Source organism: Euprymna scolopes, chromosome 40, assembly GCF_053919585.1.
Source record: "Euprymna scolopes isolate OS-2025 chromosome 40, ASM5391958v1, whole genome shotgun sequence".
Taxonomy (NCBI): Eukaryota; Metazoa; Mollusca; class Cephalopoda; order Sepiida; family Sepiolidae; genus Euprymna; species Euprymna scolopes.
In genome coordinates this window covers 59780834-59805645 of record NC_136521.1, presented here as the reverse complement: position 1 = coordinate 59805645, position 24812 = coordinate 59780834, and positions in this window count along the sequence as shown.

Genomic DNA, 24812 nt, shown 5'->3' with positions numbered 1-24812 from the left:
GGACATTTTTAAACGGGCTTTTAATTATGGACATTTTTAAACGGGCACTTCAATTTGAACATTTTGAAACGATCACCTCAATTTGGATATTTTGAAACGAGCATCTCAATTTGGATATTTTTTAACGAGCTTTTAATTTTGGACATTTTGAAACGGGCTTTTACTGTTGGATATTTTGAAACGAGCACGTCAATTTGGACATTTTTAAACGGGCTTTTAATTATGGACATTTTTAAACGGGCACTTCAATTTGAACATTTTGAAACGATCACCTCAATTTGGATATTTTGAAACGAGCATCTCAATTTGGATATTTTTTAACGAGCTTTTAATTTTAGACATTTTGAAACGGGCTTTTACTGTTGGATATTTTGAAACGAGCACGTCAATTTGGACATTTTTAAACGGGCTTTTAATTATGGACATTTTTAAACGGGCACTTCAATTTGAACATTTTGAAACGATCACCTCAATTTGGATATTTTGAAACGAGCATCTCAATTTGGATATTTTTTAACGAGCTTTTAATTTTGGACATTTTGAAACGGGCACCTCATTTTGGACATATACAGGGTATGCAAATTGTCACTGAAGGATAGTGAACAAAAATATTTTATTTGCAATGATATCTTGCTGTAATTTTAACACAATCTGACTAGATATTATCTGACCCGATATTATCTGACTATGTTAAATGAATCTATGTTAAATAAAGCAAAAATTAAAGTAAGAATAGATAAACAAAATGGAAAAAAACGACAAACAAAATGGGAAAAAAAGCTTTAAAAAAAGTAAAAATAAAAGCAATACCCCCACCCCCACCCGACATAGGAACACCACCCCTATATCATATATGTACCAAGAATTAGTCGGCTAAATATGCCTGCTTCCTTTTCCAAAATGACCTCGAGGTGTTAATATCGCATTTTTCTTCCACTTTTAAAGCTAAAAGATGTTTATCTCCCTAATTTTCTGAAATCTATTTGGTGCTAATTAACGGTAACTGTTTTCTTATTGCAGCCTTGACTTAAAATCCGGCAACTATCGACTTGCTCTTTTTGTTCTGAAATCTATTTATTTTCATGTATGCTACGAACGAATATTGCTTTGTTACATGTAAAACGAGAAAAAAAAAGCCACCCGCGTAAAGGAACCTCCCAAACTAAAAACCTCGAACTATTATCTAAACTAAAATGTAAATTAATTCCAAATTAAGCCGACTTCACAAATTGATAAAAGTAAAATATTGTATTTGAATTAAGGTGAAGCTCGAATGATTCAAACTCGAGATAGATAATGCTAAAAAAACATCCCCCATAAATATGGGAGGGGAATTTATCTTCAAAGAGCATCCAAAATTGATAATTTAGCACCGGACTTGTACTAACTAGATATTAATATGTCCATCGTACCCATTCCGTTTTTTTAATGGAGAGTAGATAATACGGTGGATGTGTTATCGGCAGCTCCAGTAACTCTCGCTTCTCCTTTTTTGTCCCTCATTTTTCATTCAAATGAGTGATATTTCTGACAAAGGGTGAAGAAAAAGCTGCTTTCAGGTCGGTAGTACTTTGTGAACAGTAGTATGAGATGTCGGAAATTTTTCTGTCTCTATATCTATCCTTGTGGTCATGTCACTAGTAAGAGTGGTGGAGGTAAACGTTTGTCTGGGCTGACGTTTTCCGCCTGATAGTCAGGGACCCGAACCTTGGATTAACCACTAAGGAGGCTGTCCTATCAGCAGGTGCAAAGTACTGGGGGTGCTGTATTGCCATTTGGTGAATGGATTCTGGACCTTGCAATAGTCTCTGGTGGAGGCCTCTCGATGCCATACTTGTGGGTTATTGTTACGGCTTTACCTTTTAATGTGCTACAAAAAAAATCCTATCTTTTTCTCCCTTTCGTTCCCTCTCATTCTTGCTCAAACTAAGTATGCTGACCTGTTCCACAAACCCCAAAACCTCAACATGAAACATCTCAAAAACAAAAACTCGAATAAACCTAGAACCCCATCTTCCAACGTAGACCCCTACAACCTTGTCTCTTTCTCCAACATCAGCGGTCAACGTTCCAACCTTCCAGAGGTTGAAACCCAATTACAGGAGACGAAACCGGACATATTCTTTCTAAGCGAAACTGGAATAGGGCCGACCACATCCCTAGATGAATTCATAATTAACAGATACTCTAACTTAACATCGAAATCTGACCCCCAAGATCGCCATGGGCATGGAATATGTGCCTACATGAAAGATAGCTTCCCGTGTGGCAGGGATATCTCCAGAGAAGACCCTAATTTACCTTATATGTGCTTCCGGGTTGCACTAGCTTACACCACTGCATTTGTATTTGCCCTCTATCGCCCCCACAACAGCGGAGTTACTATCTTTAAGAGTATATCTGAGAAAATAGACCACATCCTGTCTGCACATCCCTCGGCTAACATTCACATTTGTGGTGACTTCAATGTCCATAACGTGGAATGGCTGACCCACTCAAATAAGACAGATGAGGAGGGGAGGTTCTGTCATGATTTGCCATTGCCTATGACCCCACTCAGATTGTACGCGAGCCCACCCGAGTACCAGATACTACCGGTCAGTTTGCAAGCCTTCTAGACCTTTTTGTCTCAACCTCACCTGAGTTATGTACATGCACTGTTCTTTCTCCTCTAGGATCCTCCGACCACTCCGTTGTATCAGTTAAGAAAAAAATGAAATGTAAAAAGTCCCCAGACGTACCCCTCCACTGTACTGTATACCGATACTCCATGGCTGACTGAGATAGCTTCCGTACATTCATATCTGATCTACCGCTGCATTCCATGTTAAAAAGGATGTGTCGTCTATAGTATCAGACCTAACCGAATGGTTTATTGTAGGCATATACCGATTCATACCATATAAAAAATTCCAACGAAAACCTAACAGCCAGCCATGGTTTTCCCCAGAATGTGCTGCTGCCATTGTGCACATAAATCACTTTTTTCATAACTACCAACGTAATAGATGCACTGAGATTAAAGCTGCTTTCAGGAACGCCAGCAAGCACTGTAAAAGAGTAATAAAAAAATGCAAGAGAGCTTTATGCACAGTCTGTTAAATCCAAAGTAGCTGATCAGCGGCTTGGTTCCCGCCAGTTTTGGCAAATAACAAATAGGATCCTGAACAGAAGTGTGCGTTCTATCCCAACTATTATCAATGGACCAGAGGTCGTCTCGTCAGCATCAGACAAGGCCAAACTATTTGCAAAGAACTTTACAGCTAATTCTACCCTATGCGACGAAGGCCATCAACTCCCCATATTTCTTTCTATAACACAGAACACGCAACTTACAAATATCTGTGCGTGAGGTCGCAAAGCTAATCAAGAACCTTGATTCCAGTAAAGCAACTGGCCCTGACGGCATCCCAATTATAGTGTTAAAAAAGCTTGAACCTGAACTTGCTCCCATACATACAAAACTGTTTAAGCGTTGCCTTAAGGAGAAGTGCTTTCCGACTGCCTGGAAGACCTCATCAGTATGCCCTGTATTTAAGAATTCAGGTGATACGTCCTCTCCTTCTCAGTACAAACATATACGTCGCCTATGTGTCATTAGTAAGTTGCTGGAATCCATACTAAATAGAGAAATAGTCAACCACCTCAACAGAAATAACCTCCTAAGTGAAACGCAATATGGTTTCCATTCTGCAAGATCTACCGCAGATGTACTAACGGTTATATCTCATAGGATTAGCGAATCTCTTGACAAAGGCTTCCTCTCAAGAGCAATTGTTCTTGACTTATCTAAGGTCTTCGACAAGGTATGGCATAAAGGCCTACTTCACAAGATTTCCAGCTACGGTATAACTGGAAATGTTTTCTCAATCATTAAACCATTTCTCTCTAATAGGTTCATAAGAGTAGTGGTCGATGGACAAAAATCAGAGGTCTGCAGTATTAATGCTGGAATCCCTCAGGGGTAAATCCTGGGCCCAACGCTCTTCCTGATCTACATCAATGCTCTCCCTAAACACATACTTAAATCATTCGTTGACATCTATGCTGATGACACGGCCATCTACGGCAACACATTAAAGCCTGTAAATTACAAAGTTCTCTCTCATTCTCTCTCCTCTGATATCGAGCGTGTAGTTCAGTGGGGGAAGACGTGGCTGGTTACCTTTAATGCATCTAAAACCAAACTCCTATCTTTACACCATCAGCGCTCTGATCCCCATCTGGCATCAATTGAAATGGATGGCTCTCGCCTAGGAGAAGATCAATGTTTTGACAAGCTTCTGGGCTTGACCTTTACTCCGATCTGAAATGGAACACGTACACCAAGTCTGTTGCCAGGGTCGCTGGAAAGATGGTGGGATCCTTCTACCGCTTCAGAAGATATCTCACTACTGATGCAATTCTCTATCTATATAAAACCCAAGTACGTCCAAGGATGGAATACTGCTGCCATATCTGGACAGGAGCTGCTAAAAATAGCCTATCCTGCCTTGACAGAGTACAAAATACTTCGTGGCTTAGTGGGGGATGCCCTTTTCTGTTCCCTGCAACCTCTTTCCCACAGAAGAGACGTTTCGAGCCTGTCTTTCTTTTACCGTTATTTCCATGGGAAGAGCTCGTCTGAGCTCCAATCTCTGCCCCCCTCGCCAATCTTTTACGAAGAACACCTGTCTAGCTGAAGCCACTGTCAAAAATTTTCCCCACTCTCTATATGTGCCTAAATCTAAACATAGATTCCATGAACACATCTTCTTTTTTAGAACAGCACGCCAGTGGAACTCTGTTCCGTCTGCCTGTTTCCCACCTGAATACAACTTGGATGTCTTCAAATCCAATGTAAACAAATTCCTGATTAACCGCCCCCTTAAGTAGACACTTTATGAAATCTCAACACTAACGTACAACGTACTGCACATGCAATAACCTTTATCCCTGAGTGGCTTCCGAGCCTTGATAAGTGGTGACCTCCTTGTAAAAAAAAAAGACATATGGGAAATTTTATAAAAGAATACAAAATTCAAACAATTTTTTCAATGAGAAGTAATGTCTTTTAAATGTTGTTTATTTAAAGTTCGACATCTTTGTGCTCTTTCCAAAACATTATTCATGATAGACTGCAGAATCTCTGGACTGCAATTAAGCTCCCTCATTTTGTTCCTGATGTATTTCCTCAATCTCTGCAGGGTTTGAGGTGTGTTAACATAGGATCTTTTTTTTAATATACACCCACAAGAAAAAGTCGAGGCTAGTCAAATCTGGGGAACGTGGTGAATATTTGACATTGGCATGGTAAAGCGTTAAATGCTATATTTATCCATAATTTATTTGTAATATATTATCTGTAAAATACCTGATATAGAGAAAAATATCATTGGTGGTAAAATGCCAAAGATTTTCTAACCCTTTAGTTACTTTTTGGAACCCCTGTAGAAGACAATTTCCACACTCATCAGTCTTCTAGCTGTCAGGAAAAGCACACCAGCTTTATCTTGTCGATTAGGTCTCTTTAGACACCTTCTCTTCATTTTCAATAAATAAAATATTCTGGCAATGTACTGCTAACATTACTAGAGTCTATTAAGCTAGAACCACATCCAAACCAGGTTATCATCTTTTTAATAAATATCGTCGAATATCTGTTAATATTCAGTTTCTTTGCTGATATCTGGGTTTTGTCCTACTCACATATTGCCATGTGACCGTAAAGGGCTAGTATGTCGGGTAATGGTTAACAGGTGATTGTCGAAAGTGTAGTATCTGTTCGCATTACATTTATACTTATAAATGACATTACAATTAAACAGGAGAATAGTCTATCAATCTTGTTTGTGCATGCTTTTAGTAAGCAGCCAAGCCTTAGCAAAAAAAATTGTACCGTCTCAAAATTCCAAGATAAGATTTTATATTTCCTTTATTTATTTATTTACGGACAGTTATCCTCGTTTTAATGGTTGTTGCTTTTCGACGCTTTGGCCAACTATTCCTCTGACGTCATCAGGTGAAATAACAACTATGAAGATTAGGATAACAATCCACAAATAAATGAATAAAAAAATATACATTTCCTGCCTTTTAACTACATTTATCCAAAGTTTATTCTAGTCATGTATAAATTTTTATTAACAGAAACAGTTTATTTAATTTTACTTTGTTCTATAAATATCAGAGTGTTTTTTTTTGTTTTACATTTTCACGCCAAACAAGGCACATTGTCACTTTGATATAGGGAGCTACTATCAAGGACCTAAGTTACATGATTATCATGTAGGGAGTTTAGTAGCAAGACGTCTGTTCATATTACACTTGAACGTCTGCATGTCAGTACAGTTGAGGCAGCAGGAAACCGGAAGAGAATTCCAAAAATCTTGCAGTTGTGGGGAAGAACCTATTAGAGTAAAAGGCTTTCTTACATTTAGGGATCGCGACTGTATAGGGGTGGGATTCGCTGCTTGTCGGGTTTGTCGGGAGAATTTTAGTCGAGGTTGTACAAGGGCTTGTAGTTCGTTTAGAGCATTCATCATTAAAATATTGTAAAACAGGAAGTGGAATACAACATTTCGTCGAGGGGACAGGGGCTGAAGTTTAGATGACAGTTCGGGAGCTGTTAGTTTATGCAACTCTCTTTTGGACCATGTCCAAGAGTAAGAGACTTGTATAAGATGCGCCAGCGTAAATGTGACAACAGTACTCCATACATGAGGGAAGGGTTGCTATGAGGAGCTACAGGATACTTCCTATCTAGCACGATAGAAAGAGCCCACCTTCTTTGCAGCAACCTTAGCAATGATCTCTATGTATCTATTCCAACTCATGTTTCCTGTGAACGTTAAGCAGTGGAGCTTAAACGAAGTGCTTTCAGGTAAAGTATCTCTAGCCATAGCTATTGGTGGTTGGTAAGGTTTCTTGTAATTATTAAAGGAAACGAGCTTTGTCTTAGCAGTGTTGAGCGTACACTCCATTTTTGACTCTATTCCACTACAGACTGAAGGTATTCCTCTAGGGTTTTGGCTGTAACCTTAGATTTGCCCACATTCCTGCTATAGAATATTGTGTTGTCGGCAAATATGCCCATCTCAGAGACAATTTTATCAAACAAAAAAAAGAAATATTAAGTCTATACAAAGTGTTCATGAAATAATGAAATGGACTATAGACAAATTGTAAGCTTTTGTACGTCAATACAGGTCAGTCCATCCACCCGGCGCGGCCGTAGCCGAGATGGAGCTCACTACACTAGTTCCTAGTGTAATTCAAATCTTGTTTGTAGCTCAATACTTGATGGTGCGCCAGGGGTATCAAGGGTATTTTATCGTGACGTCATCACTAGATGGGGTGCCTAACAAGACTTAAGAGAATGCCATCTACACTCGAGAGAAGGACAGACTGCGACAGTTTCTCTACCTGGCATTCTACGTCGCGGTAAAATACCATTCGGTGAAGTAGAAAAAAAAATGGAAACCACCAATAGCTATGCCTACTAATACATTACTAGGGCTAGGACAACAGCATATTCTTTCCATTGTTTTGATTCTCGAGTGTGTATCCGTTGATATCTTATATAATTTTATATAGAGTGATGCGGTTCTCGGTTGAGTAACTGCTAGCATGTATATATATAAATATATATATATATATATATATATATATATATATATATATATATATATATATGTGTGTGATTTTTTTAAGTAATATAAACTATAAATAATTATTTCGACCATTTAGAGACAACATTTAACAGCATGTCAATAATAGATTGAATGAAATAAAGAGAAACTTCAAAATAGAGGGAAATAAGTAATATCTGTCTCACTCACAACCAAAAATTATATTTTATTTTGGTGTCTTTAACCCGCCTCCCTATTTTGCTGATGAGGAGACTTTGTTTAAAAAAAAAATTCTTCAGGCTTATGCGCATAAGCCTGAAGAATTCTAAAGTGGATGAAAGGCGGAACATTCAGTGTAGCCTAATCGCTATATATATTTTATAAATTACTAACTAGCTCTACCTACGTATTGAGCACTTTTGAAATAAATACTTAAAGTTTACGCATAAATTTATACTTTCGTATATTAATTTATGTGAGTAAATGAAGTATATACATACATGCATATATATATATATATATATATATATATATATATGTATATATATAATTCACTGAATTGAACTTATGATGTCCGCAACAGTAGTTATTTAACTGGTTTGTGTTTTTCAACCATAAGAAAGGTTCGAAAATCTGTAAATAATATTAAAAAGAAATGATTAACGAATGTATCTTAATGACTATCAAACAAGACATTAGTGTTAGCCAACGGCAAAAGAGTAAACGAACATATTATACTTGCAATCTATCGCACAGTACGTCTCATTAAAACTTGATATAAAATTCGGCGTTTTCTTTTTAAACTACGAAAATATAAGGATACGTGTCGCCGATTGGAGACATTATTTCCACCCAAGTGTTGTAATTTATTTATTGTTGTAATTTATTGAGAAAGTTTTTATTTTATTTTATATATTTTATCTGGTTCATGTATAATATTTATACTGTACCTTTGCTAATATACCACTTACGTACCCATATATATATATATATATATATATATATATATATATATATATATATATATAGTAAAACTGGTAATTAGTAAACACCTGAAGAAAGTGCTCAATACTATTGCAGAGCAAATATGTGTTTTATATTTTTATTACCATTTCGCTAGTAATGGAGATCTGATAAAGCGTCTTACTTAAGGGGCGGTTTATTAGGAATTTGTTTTTTGTTTTTTTTTTTGACTTGAAGACATCCAAGTTGTAGTCAGATGGGAAACAGGTAAACGGAACAGAGTTCCACAGGCGTGCAGTTCTAAGAAAGAAGATTTGTTCATGGAATCTACGTTTTGATTTAGGCACAGATAAAGAGTGGGGAAAATTACTGACAGTGGTTTCAACTAGACGGTTGTTTTTCGTGTCAGATTTGCGTGGAGGGGCCAGGGATTGGAACTCAGACAAGCACTTGCCATGGAAATAAAGATAAAACAACGACAGGGTTGGAACGTCTCTTCTTTGGAACGCATTGTTTGGTACTCTGTCGCTTTTATTAATTCTCTCTATATAACCTCAATAAGATTCCCCATTTCCGCTATAGCTTCGGAAAGTTTCGCCGAGGAAAACATTGTTATGATAGCAAACAGCCAGCCAATCAGAAGAAATCGTTTCTAAAACGTACATGTTGAAAAAGTTACTATAGCGGTTGGGCTCCCCAAAACTTACAATTCACTAGAGAAAACGGGCAGACGTGATTCTTTATTAAATATTGGTGTGCCAAAGGCGACTGCAAAAATCCCTGCTGAGAGAAAAGAATTATGCAACATAACATTTGTTGAATTCTGCAACGAAATAATTTTAAAAGTTGAGCGAAAACATTTTCTGTGTCCCGGTGCAAATAAATGATGACTCACTTTTTTGAGAAGAAATATTTACACCTCGGGGATAGATCACTTTGACCCGGGATCACGGGCGTAACCCTGCAAGCATGAGAAACCGCTTGCAGGTGTAACTCGTGCAGGAATACTCAGTTTACTTTGGCGACCAATCGGAACATACAGGAATTGACACTGCCGCGGTTGATGTGTTGAAGGGACCATCCCGCCTAATCTGTGCCCGGAATATGTAAACGAGTGCAGAGCCAAAGAAACGGCAGATGAGATGAGATAGGACACAGAGAGTTTTCTCAGACTTGAGATTGATGGAGCTTGAGAACTGAATTATCGTTCCTCCTTCTTCACGATGCCGCGCAGTGATAGAGTCCGTCCTTGTTTATGATGCTCCAGCCTGTAGACTCACCACAAGATTGAAGAGAATACATACATACATACATACATTCAGCCACTCTGATGAGTCGTGGACGACGAAATACGTGTCAGTGGATAATTATATTTTAAAAATTATATATATATATATATATATATATATATATATATAGATGTTGTTTTGTTTTGGTTTTAGCGATATGTTTTGAATGAATTCAATTATTTACGAAAGTGCATTTTTACCTAAATGCGAGTTGGGAATAATTTTCCCTTTTTACCAATTTGGTGCCCCCCACATGGGGAGCGGTATATATATATTATTTTTTAAATGTAATTATCCACTGACACGTGTTTCCTCGTCTACGACTCATCAGAGTGGCTGTATCTAGCGAGATTCGAAATCGGGACCCAACGGTAATGAGCCTAAACCCTTACCTCTGGACCATCTCGCCGACTGACTGGAAATATTGCGATTTACTTAGATGTTGTTTTATATATAATCAAATATATTATTTAAATATTTTTGTTTATGATTTATATATTCTTGTAAGTTCCTTGCATCAAGTGGCTTCATGCTGTGTCTGAACCAATTTTTTCCATAGCAAGAAGTTTCCCACACGTGTACATCAACCACAACAAGTCTAACATTTCGACGTGGAATTAACGATTCTTTCAATTTCGTGTGTCGAGCGTACCGTGTTCGTAATTAGTCTGATATTAAAAGTAGTTCATTAAAGTTCTTTCAGATGTCTATTAATAACGATGGCGGCGATGTGTGGGCGCGTCGGGCGTGAGTCGAAACCGCGTGTCTGCTCTTCTGATCCCTGTAGTAATTTGCATTTCGAGTTGGACACTAAACATCATTAGAAAACATTGTTTGAAAGCCACAAAATGATCGACATCCTCTGATTTCGTTCGAGAACTTCAGAGGGCTTTTAATGTTGTCGTCAAAAGAATTACTTTGATGATTAAGAAAATCGAAAAGTTTTTAATAATTTTCTCTCTCTCACACACACACACAGACACACACACAACACACACACATATATATATACATATATATATATATATATATGTATATGTGTGTGTGTGTGTGTGTGTGTATTCATGTTTGAGATGTTTAAAAGTCGGGACTAACGAAGACAACAAGGTTTTTAGATAGTGCTCAATAAAAAGAGAAAAATATTTTTTTATTAATTATTGGAGGTTAAACAGTTACATATGGTCGCTACAAATAGCTATCTGTTTCAGTCAATGAGACTTGTTCAGGCGGCTCGGAACCCCTCGACGCCACAAAATGCATTTTATTGCAAGATGCAATAAGATCACACATATATATATATATGCATATATATATATGTGTATATATATGTGCATATATGTATGTACACATATGTATATTTATATATAAACTAACAAAAAAAAAGGAAATGTCTGCCTTAAACCACTAACCTAGTTTTAAAACAGATCCTTTGTTCGATAAAATGCATGCCCATTGGCTGATAGGAAGGGACACGGTGGGTACTAGGAAGCTGATTGGCTAACTAAATCCTCAATAGAAGAGGACCATATAAAAACGATAAACAACCACAGAATTCGCGCATAAGCCTGAGGAATCCTAGAGTGGATGAAACGCCGAATATTCAGTGTAGCTTAATCGCCATATATATTTTATAAATTACTAACTAGCTCTACCTACGTATTGAGCACTTTTGAAGTAAATACTTAAAGTTTACGCATAAATCTATTCTTTCGTATATTAATTTTATGTGAGTAAATGAAGTAGTTATATATATATATATATATATATAGAGAGAGAGAGAGAGATAGATAGATAAATATAGATATAAATGATTATATTGAATACAGTTTTTTAACACAGCCATTTGTTTCGCACGTAACTTAACTGATTTGATCGTTGTAAGTTCTGATAAAACAAAAAATATTTTCTTTAGATATAAAAATAGTAGAAAAGATAAAATGTCATCAAGATCCAAATCAAAAATCGGGAAAACATTTATAAACTTTATAACAATCGTTGCTAATTTTACAATGGTGTCAAAGATAAGCAGGGCTCGCAGCTCATTCGAGAATAAGTGTTAATGTGTGTCAGCCGGCAGATGCGACAACATCATAATCATCAGTAGAGGTGGAAATTGGGTAGAATTTGATTATTAAATAAGACGGCCCAACGCGGTCTTGTTTTTCATTGATTTGAAAATTGTCATGTCGTAGTCAGCTTGGAAGAATCTCTTGCCTAGGAGAATAAAGGCAGTTTTTGATAAAAAAAATAGTGGCCACACAAAATGGTGTATAGTAAACATGTAAATGGTGTACTCACTTTTGTTACTAGATATTTAGCTTGTAATGACTATATTTTTAGTAATTTTGAGGGGAAAATAAATTAACTCTGTTATATATTGTCCAGACAGACTACTTTTCATTGTGTAAAAAAATCATTTTTTTCAGTGTTTCCTAATGAATAAGTATACTTAAATATTTGAAGAAATGTGAGGTGCGTAATCACTTTTGTGATACACTGGATATAAAGATATATATATATATATATATATATATATATATATATATAGAGAGAGAGAGAGAGAGAGAGAGAGAGAGAGAGAGAGAGAGAGAAAGCCCCGCAAAGCTACTTTTGCTGGAAAGAGGTTGTAAGGATGAGAAAATTGGCACCACTTGATTTCGAAGCAGATTAAAACCTACCAATACAGGAGAGAGAGCTCTGAAATAAAATTGCAATTCTCTTTTGTAACCAGGAAAACGACAACTTTGAATCTTCCAGCGTCTCTTTGATGGTAAAAGTTTATGATTAAACAAAGATTTTTTTTCGTAAACCCTTTTTTTATATCTATAAAATATTAGGAAGTGATTTTAGTTTGAAGTTAAACATTTATCACTTTTTATCACAAGGGAAACATACGATCACTTTTAATCCTCCATTAACGGTCAGGAGGCACGAATATTAGAGGTTATTTATGTTAGATGTAGCTTTACAATCTTTAAATATATAAATAAAACCCATTTTTATATATATATATATATATATATATATATATATATATATATATATATATATATATATATATATATATATATATATCCTGGAGTGAGATTTTTCTGTTTGATGACCCGAGATTCATCTGAAGAAAATCTATTCTAGGACATTTTGTGGTTTAGCAAAGAAAAACATAGCTATAATATATATATATATATATATATATATATATATATATAAATCACCATTCGTTAATCAGCTTTCTAGCTTAAAAGGGGGAATGACTCTTATATGGGAAATAAATATACTTACTTCCGTTTTTAAAGGGAACTGGGATAACAGTTTAAATAAAATAAAATTTAGTATAAATTAAATTAAAATTGAATCAACGTTGGCTAATATTTCTAAATAGAACAATTAACACAATTCTATTACAACAAACAATTAATAACATGGACCTAATCATCACATAATTTGTTGTTTTTTTTTAATATAAAATGTAGATGAAGTTACTCCTTGAATGTAGACTTCTTTTGGAATAAATAGGATGTATAGAAATTAGACTGGAATAAAATTGTGTAAATTGCCGTTTGCAGTATAAAAATTATAATGTGAAACTGTATATGCTGTACGTTATGATCAATTTGTGAAAAAAACAAACAGGAATTCGAATTTATTATAATATGTATATCTATATGTGTATGTATATATTATTGCACTATATATATATATATGTACGTCTGTTTAGGTAAATAAATAAATGAATATATATATATATATATATATATATATATATTCATTTATCTTATTTAATTTTACAATTTCACTCAACGCCTTTTAATGGATAATGTACACAGATTTTAAAACCACGCGCGACCACGCGTAATTATCCGTCTACAAATAAATCCGAAGCTGACATCATGTGGACTCAACTAAAATTTTTCCCATTCAACATCATGGCGAAGAATAAGAGGAAAAAATTTAGACATATATAGATTGAAAAAGGAGTGTATATCTCCGAAATATATCTCTTTAAAAATAAACATTCGTGTATTTTATAAAGGTAAAAAAAACAATTCGCATTGCAGTTATTTGGCTTTAAAGTGTTCAATGTAACACGTATCCTATTTAATATGTATCTATATCTATATATATATATATATATATATATATATATATATATTAACACATTCTATATGCATACATATATACATATATTATATACATATATATAGTAATTTATGAACATATATATGGCAATTAAGCTACACAACATATTCCGCGATTCATTCCTGTGAGAATTCGCCAGGTCTACGTAAATGATATGCGGAATTTTCTCTGTGGCTTAATTTCCATATATATTTTCATAACATGCTAGCTCTACCTATGTATCGAGCAATGTTGAAGTAAATACTGAAAAGTGTACGCAATAAATTTATCTTCGTATATTAATTCATGTGATTAAATCAAGTAATCATATATATATATGTGTGTTTGTGTGTGTGTTTGTGTGTGTGCGTGTTTGTGTGTGTGTGTGTGTGTGTGTGTGTGTGTGTGCATCTGTTTGCGTTTATTTACATGCAGAAACGTATATAGACACCGAACACTACGTCTACAAAGAAAGAAGTGGGAAGGAAGCCAGGAAAAGGACAACGAATAAGAGTACGAAACACTAATTATACATCTACAAATTTTATGAGTAAAGGAATAAAAAAAAGGAGTTATCTTCTTTATTTTTTGTCAGAAATTTTCCCAAACAAAAATAATCTAACTTCAAGTAAACGAAGCGATAAAATGATGTTCTCATAAAATTCAAATTAAAATGAATTTTGACCGGCCGTTCGTGAGAGACGTTTTTCGCGAGTGAAATAAGATTACAAAATTAAACGAGACGGACAGATAGGCGGGCGTTGCCTCTTATCGGCAATGGTAGATTCATGGGATACTCCTGTTTTAAACGGTAACATGGCAGAGAACGGATCAATAGATGAGCAAACCTCTAAAAAAATTATTTAAAACTTAAGCATGAGAGGCATACCGACATACTGAGCCAACTAGAAAAATTAGTGAAAATATCTAACTTAAAGACGCGTCTGTCTTATCTGAGTTTTGTATAATAGAGTCGATATACTGGTATTCATTGTGTAAACAAAGATGAGTGGCGTGAAGCCTTGCTGATATCAGATGGGTGACAATTTAGGAATGCTAGATGCTATATGTCTTTCTTTTTCCAGCATATGCATGTAGCTTGGTACCGCTTGTAAAATTTGACATTTCCAGAAGAAGTCGCTATAATCCAAGGGCATACAAAACGTTACGTATTACCGGTTGATTTTTTGTTTATTTATTTATGCTGCGCATTTACTGATCATAATATGTCTAATTTAATAGTTTTTTTCATTCGCTCTTTTATTAAATCGCCATCTAGCAAGGTCAAAACTCATTCGAACATAATAGTTAATGATGAATAATATCATGAGAATATTGATTGTGATTCATAGAATCAACAGAGTGTTATTCCTAGGAAAGGTTTGTGGACAATTCCAAAGTCCCACCTCTCAAGAAAAAAATAACAGAAGCCATAGTACCTTTGAAGTTATCTCGCACTTTTGGCTAACAATACATTTTATTATTTTTTGGTAAAATAGGTATTCAGGTAAACCGTTCTTTCTTTGATTTACCAATAAATATCAGTGAGATCAAACAAGTTACCGAGGTTATCGTGTGGCTCTACGAAGCCACCATTCGGCCATGCATGGAGTACTGTTGTCACATTTGGAATGATGCATCTGCTACTCGCCCCTCGCTCCCGGACAGGGTCCGAAAGAGAATCGCCAACCTAATAGGTCATCTAAGCTCCAGCACCTGTCCCATCGGCGAAATGTTGCATCCCTCTGCCCGTTTTACAAGTATTTTAATGGTAGATGCTCTGCCGAACTACAAACCCTTGTACTACCCCGAGGAAAATACTCCCAACAAACCCAACAACCAGCAAAGTCCCACACTTACACAGTTAAAGCCCTAGATATAAGGAAGCCTTCTACACTAATAGCTTTCTCCCCAGAACTGCAGAACTTTGGAATTCTCTTTTAGTTTCCTGCTTCCCCAACTGTGCTGACAAGCAGAAGTTCAAGTTTAACGTGAACAGACATCTTGTTGCTAAACTCTCTACATATTACCCCTACAACTTAGGTACCTGATTGTAGCGCCCTACATCAAAAATGGCAATGTTCATTGTTTTGGGTGAAAATGTAATTTTTTTTTAAATTGAAAAATCACGTGCGATGACAGCAGAGGGACCATAAATAAAAAAAAGAAAACAATAATGGGTTTAGTTCTTCGATTTTTATTTAGTACACTTACATTTTTAATACACAAATAAAGTTAATATATATGCGCGCACGCGCGTGTGTGTATGAGGGATAATTATAACAAGGCTATAAAAATGAAGAACACGAAAGGAAGATGGTAATGTACAGTTTGTTTTCCATATAATCATATATCTGTTTATTTTATAGATCTATCACAAACTCAAACATCTCAGCATACTATTCACGGGTAATATAAACGAAAACAAATACACCGAGGATATTGCAAAAGCTGCTTCGAAGAAGGTGGGTTCCATCTATCGTGCTAGAAGACTTGATAGTACACTGATAGTACACTTAATAGTACACTGCATCTCTACAAGGCCATGATTCATTTATGCATGGAGTATCGTTGCCACATCTGGGCTGGTGCATCTACCACTAGTCTCTTCCATTTACATAGGGTCCAAAAAAGAGTCTTTAATCTAATAAGTCCCACTTTGGTTAGTAAGCTAAAACCTCTACCCCATCGCTGTAATGTTTAATCTCTCTGTCTGCGTTACAAGTATTTTAATAGAATGTGTTCCGATTAACTCGGTTCATTTTTATCCTCGGCGTGCATATCTTCGACAAACCCGCTTACAAGCCTTCACTGAGTAGGCCCCTAAATGCCAGAAAGCTTTCACTCTAATAGTTTTTTCCCCTAGGACAGCTAGATTGTGAATTGTTTTCTTGCCATTTGACTGTACTAATAAGCAGAAGTTAAAATATAAAGTAAACCAACATATTGTTAATATTTCATAAGCACGGTCCTAAATATTCGCCCTTCACAGTCAAGTGGCGGATGTCAGAGGTGAACGTTAGTAAAAAATATACAAATCAATAACAATTGTGGTGTAAGTATTTTATATTTCGAGAATATAATCTCTTTCCAAAAGGAAATAACAAAATACAGTCTGCTTTTAGGATATTGTCCATTTCTTTTTTAATGACATGATTGGTTCCTTCTTAAAAAACAAGGAGATTATATTCACTAAATATTAAGGATTTTCTAAGAAGAGGGCCATTCATTTTGACTTGTATAAACTAAGCAACTAACGTCAGTAAACCGATTGTAGCTTTGTTTTAACAATGATAACGATGACAGGGTACAGTTTTCGCGTAGCAACTCGCGATCGAGATGGCAAGACAGAGAATCAGCAAAATCTATATAACAGAGAGCAGGGGGAAACGAGTGAACACATAAGGTGATAGCTAAAACCTTAGAGGAAAAACTCCAGCCTGTAGTGAAATAAACGTGTAAATCTAATATATAAAAGGCTATATATATATATATATATATATATATATATATGTGTGTGTGTGTGTGTGTGTGTGTGTGTGTGTGTGTGTGCGTGTGTGTATACGAGCAAACACTTTGAAATGAGTTAAACACATATTTAATCTGAAAAGGAAACACTAGATAAGTGGATAGTCCTTAATCCGCGGAGTTTCGAAGAAATACTTTCCTTCTCATCAGAGGGTAGGAATTAGCAAAATGCGGGATCGGATTTTGCATGCAAAAGTATTTGATGAAAAAACAAGTCAAAGATCTTACTTAAAACAAAAAAAAAAGTGAAGCAGAGGGAATATGGTGAAGAAAAAGGCGATTACACATGAATGGATGGCTTGGTGGAAGATAAATAATCCAATGACGGTAAAATCCAAGTATATAACTTCAAGAAAGTTAATTGAATTTCCATTTGCACAAGTAAAATCCAAAAAATCCTGTAATTGGAAGAAGATGCTTCATAGCTTCATAATAATCCAAAGGCAGAAATCTATGGAAAAATTCACAAAAGTGTGTACAAGGAAAAAAGGAAAAAATTCCAATAATATTATTTATTTTATATATATATTTATATATATATATATATATATATATATATATATATATATATCTGACTGTCTCCATACTTTCAAACTCTACCTCTTCCTAAACTACTAGATGTAGAGCAACTCTGGGGGTCTCAAATGATTGGATTTTGTATGGACAGTTCTTTATGGGTCTTTAGCCGGTAAAAATTTGGAAAGGTTAAAAAATGGATCCAAATTGAAAAAATCGTTATAGATTTTATACATTCATCTTAGTTTATTTTTAATTTTTAACCAGTTCCTATACGTGTCACGTTCATACAGTGGTAACGTCACCAGTTTTGAACACTGCAGTTTTCCTTTCGGTTTCGATTCTTGTTTATGGCACCCAAATACTATTGTTTTTTTTTTTTACTTTTAAATCACGACTCTATAATAATATTTACGAAATATAGACAAATTTCAATATCATATTAAACCGTATTTTATGACCAGGATGGTAATATTCTAATGCTATTAACACTAAGCTACTTTCCTTTAACCATTACAAGAAACATTTTCCAACGCTTAGTGTACTGACTAATAATACGCAACCAGAAACTCTTTATGCAACCCCATCGCTTTAACATTCATAGGCAACATTACATGAGTTAGAACAAATATATTAAAGACAATCCTAAGGCTGCTGCGAAGAATGTTGGTTCTCTCTCTCTCTCTCTCTCTCTCTCTCTCGCTCTCTCTCTCTCTCTCTGTGTTAAAAACTACTCACAGCTGCGAGTATCCTGTATTTCTTAAAGGTCTCGATTCGCCCATGTCTGGAGTATTGTTGCCACATCTGGTCTGGTACATCCGCAACTAGTCTCTTGATCTTGGACAAGATCCCCCAAAATAGTCTCCATCATAAGATGTCCCTCACTATAAACAAATCTCAATCCCTATCCCATCGCAGAAATGTTTCGTCCCCGTTCCTTCTTTACAATCATTTTAATAGAATATGCGCTGACGAAGTAAAAGTACTTGCGCCCTCTCGACAAGCAGCAAAATTCCACCCCCATATAGTAGATATCCATAAATAACGGAAAACCTTCTATTCTAATAGTATCTTCGTTCAAACTGCTAGATTTTGGAAATTCCCTTCTGGTCTCCTGCTTTTCTTACTGTAGTGAAATGCAAAAGTTCAAATGTAATGTTAGCAGACCCCTTGCTGCCCAACTCCCTACATAATCTCCCCGTAGCTTTTGTCTTTGATAACAGCCTCTTATATCCAATATGTATTGTTTTGGGTTAAAATAAGTAAATAAATGAGTGGTGTCGGCTGCGTAAGTGTCAAAATATATTATCAGATTATTATTTGGAAAATAGTTTATGAAAACCAGGATTAATATTAGGTCTTGAACAGTACTCCGGTGTTAATTTAATTCCTACTTTTATAGACCTAGCAGTGAGAGGAGAGAGAAAGACAGAGAGCGATATAGAGACAGAGAGAGAGAGAAAGAGAGAGAGGAAGAAGAGAGAGAGAAGAAAGAGAGAGAGAGATGGGATATTTGACGTTCAGGATAATATTTTTGGACACTGTATAACTTCAAAGCTTTGAAAAGTAAACCTTCATGCCAGAAAATATCAACGATTTTAATATATCATGAGATTTCGCGCAAGGGCTCCTATCAATAGATTCACTAATGCTATGTGAGATTCCACTTAACTCTTCAAAGGTTGAACTTGCACGACAACATCCATCTTGCCTGTTATAATGAAATTCCCTTTACTGAGCTGATTGACGAAGGTTGTTTTTATTTATTTCTCTTGGTGACGATATTATTGAGGGATCTTAATGATATGCAGTAAATGGATATTTTGATTATTACATCAATACTTAAGGTAGAACGGAATCCATATTGCTTGTCACTAATGATTTTCTAAAACTATGTTTTATAGAAAAAAACATCCCTTAATAACACAAAAAAATTCTAAAAATAAAACTTTTGCCGACATAGATAATAAAGGAGAGAATGAGAGCATATATATATATATATATATATATATATATATATATATATATATATATATATATATATATAAGCGAAAATGTATGTATGTATGTATGTATGTATGTATGTGTGTTCGCTTTTTCTGTATGTCAACAAAAGGCTTTTTTCAGAGAAGCGGTCGCTCGCTGCACAACTTTTTAAAAGTTTTTATATCACATATAAATCGTAATATCTCACAGTTAACAACGAAGCTCGCCTGTCTATTTAATTTGCTCGATTTCGGGAAGATAAATATTCAATATTTGTCGCTCGCCGCATGTGGGTTAGTTTTTTTCCTATAACATCTTGGGGGCGAGGAAAAAAGCGTTCAGCAGTAAATGAATACCATCCCGCAGTCAAACTTGACCTCATTAAAACGGGCACCTGCTAAATCCAAGTAATTAAATAAATTCAAACGTGTTTCCGTTAGCATCTCGCGGTGGGGCAATGGTTAACGTCGCACTTTTTTTTTTTTTCACACTTTAATTTACAACTTTGCCTCCAGGGTTCGGGTTCGATCCTCATACTTACTTTTTTTTTAATCCCTCCAAACACCCGGCCAACGCCGGGTATCCCTCGCTAGTATTTTATAAAAACACTCCTTAATAACACAAAATAATTCTAAAAATAAAACTATTGCCGACATAGATAATAAAGGAGAGAATGCGAGCAAATATTTTATAAAAGAAAAGCATAAAAGAAATGTTACGCTCCTAAAATGAAACAACATTTTAAATTTATGGAAATAGATCCGTATAGGGCATAATGCCACTTGGTGTAATACTCTAAAAGGAGCAAAGATTATTGCAAAGATAATATATGCCTACTTTGGTAAGTCTTGACAATACCACGGCGATATATAGAAAACAGTAAGTATCACTGTAGCTTCATTAGTTTGCAGCGAAGTAAGGATAACCACTCTAGCCCCAACTACAAACAAGCTGGGTAAAAACGAGGTATGGGATAAATCAGACATTTTTAAAGATTCCATGTCATAAGGTATTTTTGGACAATTATACAGGGTGGTCGCTAATAAAGCGAGAAATCTGAAGGTCAGCTTAGATCAATAAAATGGGTGATTGCTATTTTTTTATTGGCGTGTTGTAAAAATAATTCGTTGTTTGACGTTGCAGTGAAGGGAACAGGCGACATTTGGAGTATCTATGAGTATAATATAACATTTGTCTTTGAAAAACTTTGTAAAAATTATTTTTTGTAAAAATAAATCGTTGTTCGAAAAATTACCGGCTTTTCTAGCGACCACCCTGCATTTCTGTAATTTAAATTTAATATATAATACTTAATGTGCATGTGCGTTTTTTTTATTTTTAATTTTATTTTGCTTTTAGGTCCCTTGGCAGATACTACTATAAAAAAAAGTAATTGAAAAGATACTCAGTAATAGTGCCTATAAATTGAATCCAGCAATTTAGTAACTGCTAAATATCTAAAAGTCGCCGCACCATCTCTCTCCATTTTTTCCATAGGGTCTTAGAGTCAATGCAGACGTATATGTTGAAGCTCTTCAAAAAATTGTTCAACGTTGGATAGACAACGTAGCAAATGGAAGGGTCTATGTCTTTCAACAAGGTTGTTCATCATAAATCTCTTAAAACCCAGGATTGACTGGCCGGAAATTTCCATGATCATGTCGCACCAACTTATAGCCTTCTTACTCATCCGTAAGATTATTACGTGTGGGACATTTTAGAAAGAGGAGGTAATAAGCATCCTTATGAAACCAAATAGTCTCTGACTGAAGCAATAACCTGAGCAATTAAGGGCATAAATAAAGACCACGTTATCAAAGCTTGTAGTCGGTTTCAAACTTGAATTAAGTCAGTGATAGAAGCTTACCTTTTCTCTAGCTTCCAGCTAACTAGGAAGGTAGCGTGTGGGAATGAAAATTCCCAGGCTAATTCGATTGTCGCTATTTAACTATGATAACCAGAGAGCGACCTAGCCACGTGACTTCCGATTTGTTATTTTTCTCTCTCTTTTCCGCTGAACTCTCGAGCACCCAACATATAACGAACAAGTCAGTAATAGAAGTCGCAGAAAGATACATCTCTCTATATATAAAGCAAAATGTGTGTGTTTGTGTGTGTGTTTGTATGTCTCGATAAAACCTTCAACAGAGGCCACGGATTTTCACCAGATTGGTATCATTTTGAAGATCGAATCTTCGGCCGACAAATATCGAAACATTCGCTAAAAACCTTAATTCCTTCATCTTCAACCAGACACTTTTTTAAAGGGAGGGTAGCAAAATATCTTTCTTTCATGGCAAGATAACGATATACGCATGCGCAAATAACGCCGTGGATTGAATTAGTTTAAATATTATGAAAAGCGACCAAATTTTAGCGACGCTCTCTTAGCGCTGTTGCTTAAAGAGCAGCGTCATTATCTAAAGGTTGAGAGTTCGAATCATGATAGATGACATATTTTTTTCCGATTTTAAAACTTTCAACACTGAAACAGAATTATTTCCCCCTGTTTTTCCGAACATCGTCCGCTTCACGTTCGCCGATTTTTTTAACAAGTTTAAACACACACACAACGATTTTTTCGATTATTGAAACAGTTCGTTATTTCTTTTTTTTTTTTTAGCACGTACGCTGTTTTCTTCAGATTGTCTAAACAAGTTTTTCATCGTTTTCTTTTTACTGTTTTGATTTAACCCCCCCCCCAACACCCACACTTAATTTTTTTTTGTTTTTGTTTTCGCATGTTCGCTGGTGTTTTTTTTTTTGTTTTTCATTTTTGTTTAATGTCGTTTATTTTTTTTTTTATATTTAAACAGCCCATTTTGTTTTGATTTAAACCCCCCCTACACACACACACCCTAAACACCCGGACAAGGCCAGGCACCAACGCTAGTCTATAATATAAAGGGCAAACCTCTGTTTAAATGTATGTATGGATGTTGGTATGTCCGCCTAAAACTTTCCACGGAGGCGACGGATTTCGACGAAATCGGTATCATTTGGAAATACGACCCTTCGGGCGACAAATATCGAAAAGTTGGTTAAAACATTAATGGCATCACCCTCAACTGGTCACTTTCCTACAGGGAGGGGTAGAAAAAAATCGTTCCTTCATGAACATTTAGCCAAACACGCATGTACAAAATAAACCGTAGTTTAATATTATATGGATTAGTTTTGTTACAAGAAATTGTAAATACCAAAGGTTTAAAAGTTTTATTTTCTGTTTTTTTTATGTGTTTAAGATGTCCTCGGACACGTAAGGCACCATGGGGTATTTATAGAAATGACCGAGACTAGCAACATTACGAGCGAGCGAGAGAGAGAGAGAGAGACAGAGAGAGAGAGAGAGAGAGGGGGTGTAGAGAACGAAGAAATGAAGGAGAAACAAAGCTACAGATACTTTTCAGAACTCCCAAATGGGACATAGATTAACCAGTCCATATATGACGGCAGTTTAGGATAACTGTAATATTACACGCGTACACAGACGTAGACCCAACACGTTGTAGCAGAGTTCATCGCAAGGAGCATAAGACAAGTAATAACTCCATCCTTTTTTTGTGACAACCACATTTATTTCCTCAGTCTCCCGTCGCACCTGACTTAACTCACACTCTAACGTGATTGTCTTCTCTGACGCCTATATTCGCGAACGTCGTTTTTAACGTGCTCTCGAACGTGCTCTTCTGTCTGTTGCACGCATTCATTTTTATAGGGGTGATGTCACTTCGCATTTCGTATGCATTTGCAGATGCGCCTCTGTGCTCTGTTACTTTAAGGTGATGTTTACTTGGTCTAAATTTCGAGTATTTTTCATTTTTATGAATTGTTTGTGAAATAAAAAGTAAGGCCGGTACAAACAGACGTCCTATTATCTTTATTGTAACACGTTAAGCACAGGAGTTATAAAACCTTTGATCTGTCACTGTGCGGGATATTAAATAATGTATTCATTGCGCAAAAGAAGTTAATGCTTTTCACATAAACGTCGAGGCATTTCCTCTGACATAGTAGCAACCAGGAACAGTACGGATATAAATTCTATTAAAAGTAGGGTCTGTTCTTTTTGATTGCTTGGTTTCAATATTTCTGATTTTTTTTAGACGTGGTTAAGAATTTAATAGCTGTTGTGGATTGATGAAGAATGTGGACTTTGTGTTTTTTTTTTTTTCATAGGAGTCACCACTTATAAAGACCCGGAGGCCTTTCGAGGATAAGATCCTGAATATGACGTTAAACAATATCCGATGGTGAGGCCAACGATTGCGGGCTATGGGAAATGTGGAGCCACCCTTTAATTGGCATTGCTCCCAGGTCAACTCTGGCCCGGAGTGGTAGTACCTGTCAGTGTCCAAACTATGGGTTAAATAGAAATCGGCTTGAAAAAAGAATATTCTATTAAAAAGATTTTCTTCAAAATCACTGGATTTTGCATTAAATTACTTGAAAATGGTTGATATGCCGTAAAAAAAAACAACCAACTATTCGAGGATAAGGGATAATGGGCGTACAGTAATCGTAAGTAGTGGAAATTTAATAAATAAAGAGGACGTTTCATCAAAAACCTGTTTACGTTGGACTTGAAGACGACCATATTGTAGTCAGTTGGAAAAACATTGCACATGCGAGCAGTTCTAAGAAAGAAGCTTTCTTCATGGAATCTACGTTTAGGTTGAGGCACAGATAAACAGTAGTGAAATCTATTGATAGTGGTTTTAGCTAGACGAGTGTTTTTCGTGAAAGTTTGGCGAGAGGGGGGACCATATATTGGTGTTCAGACGAGTATTTGCCATAAAAA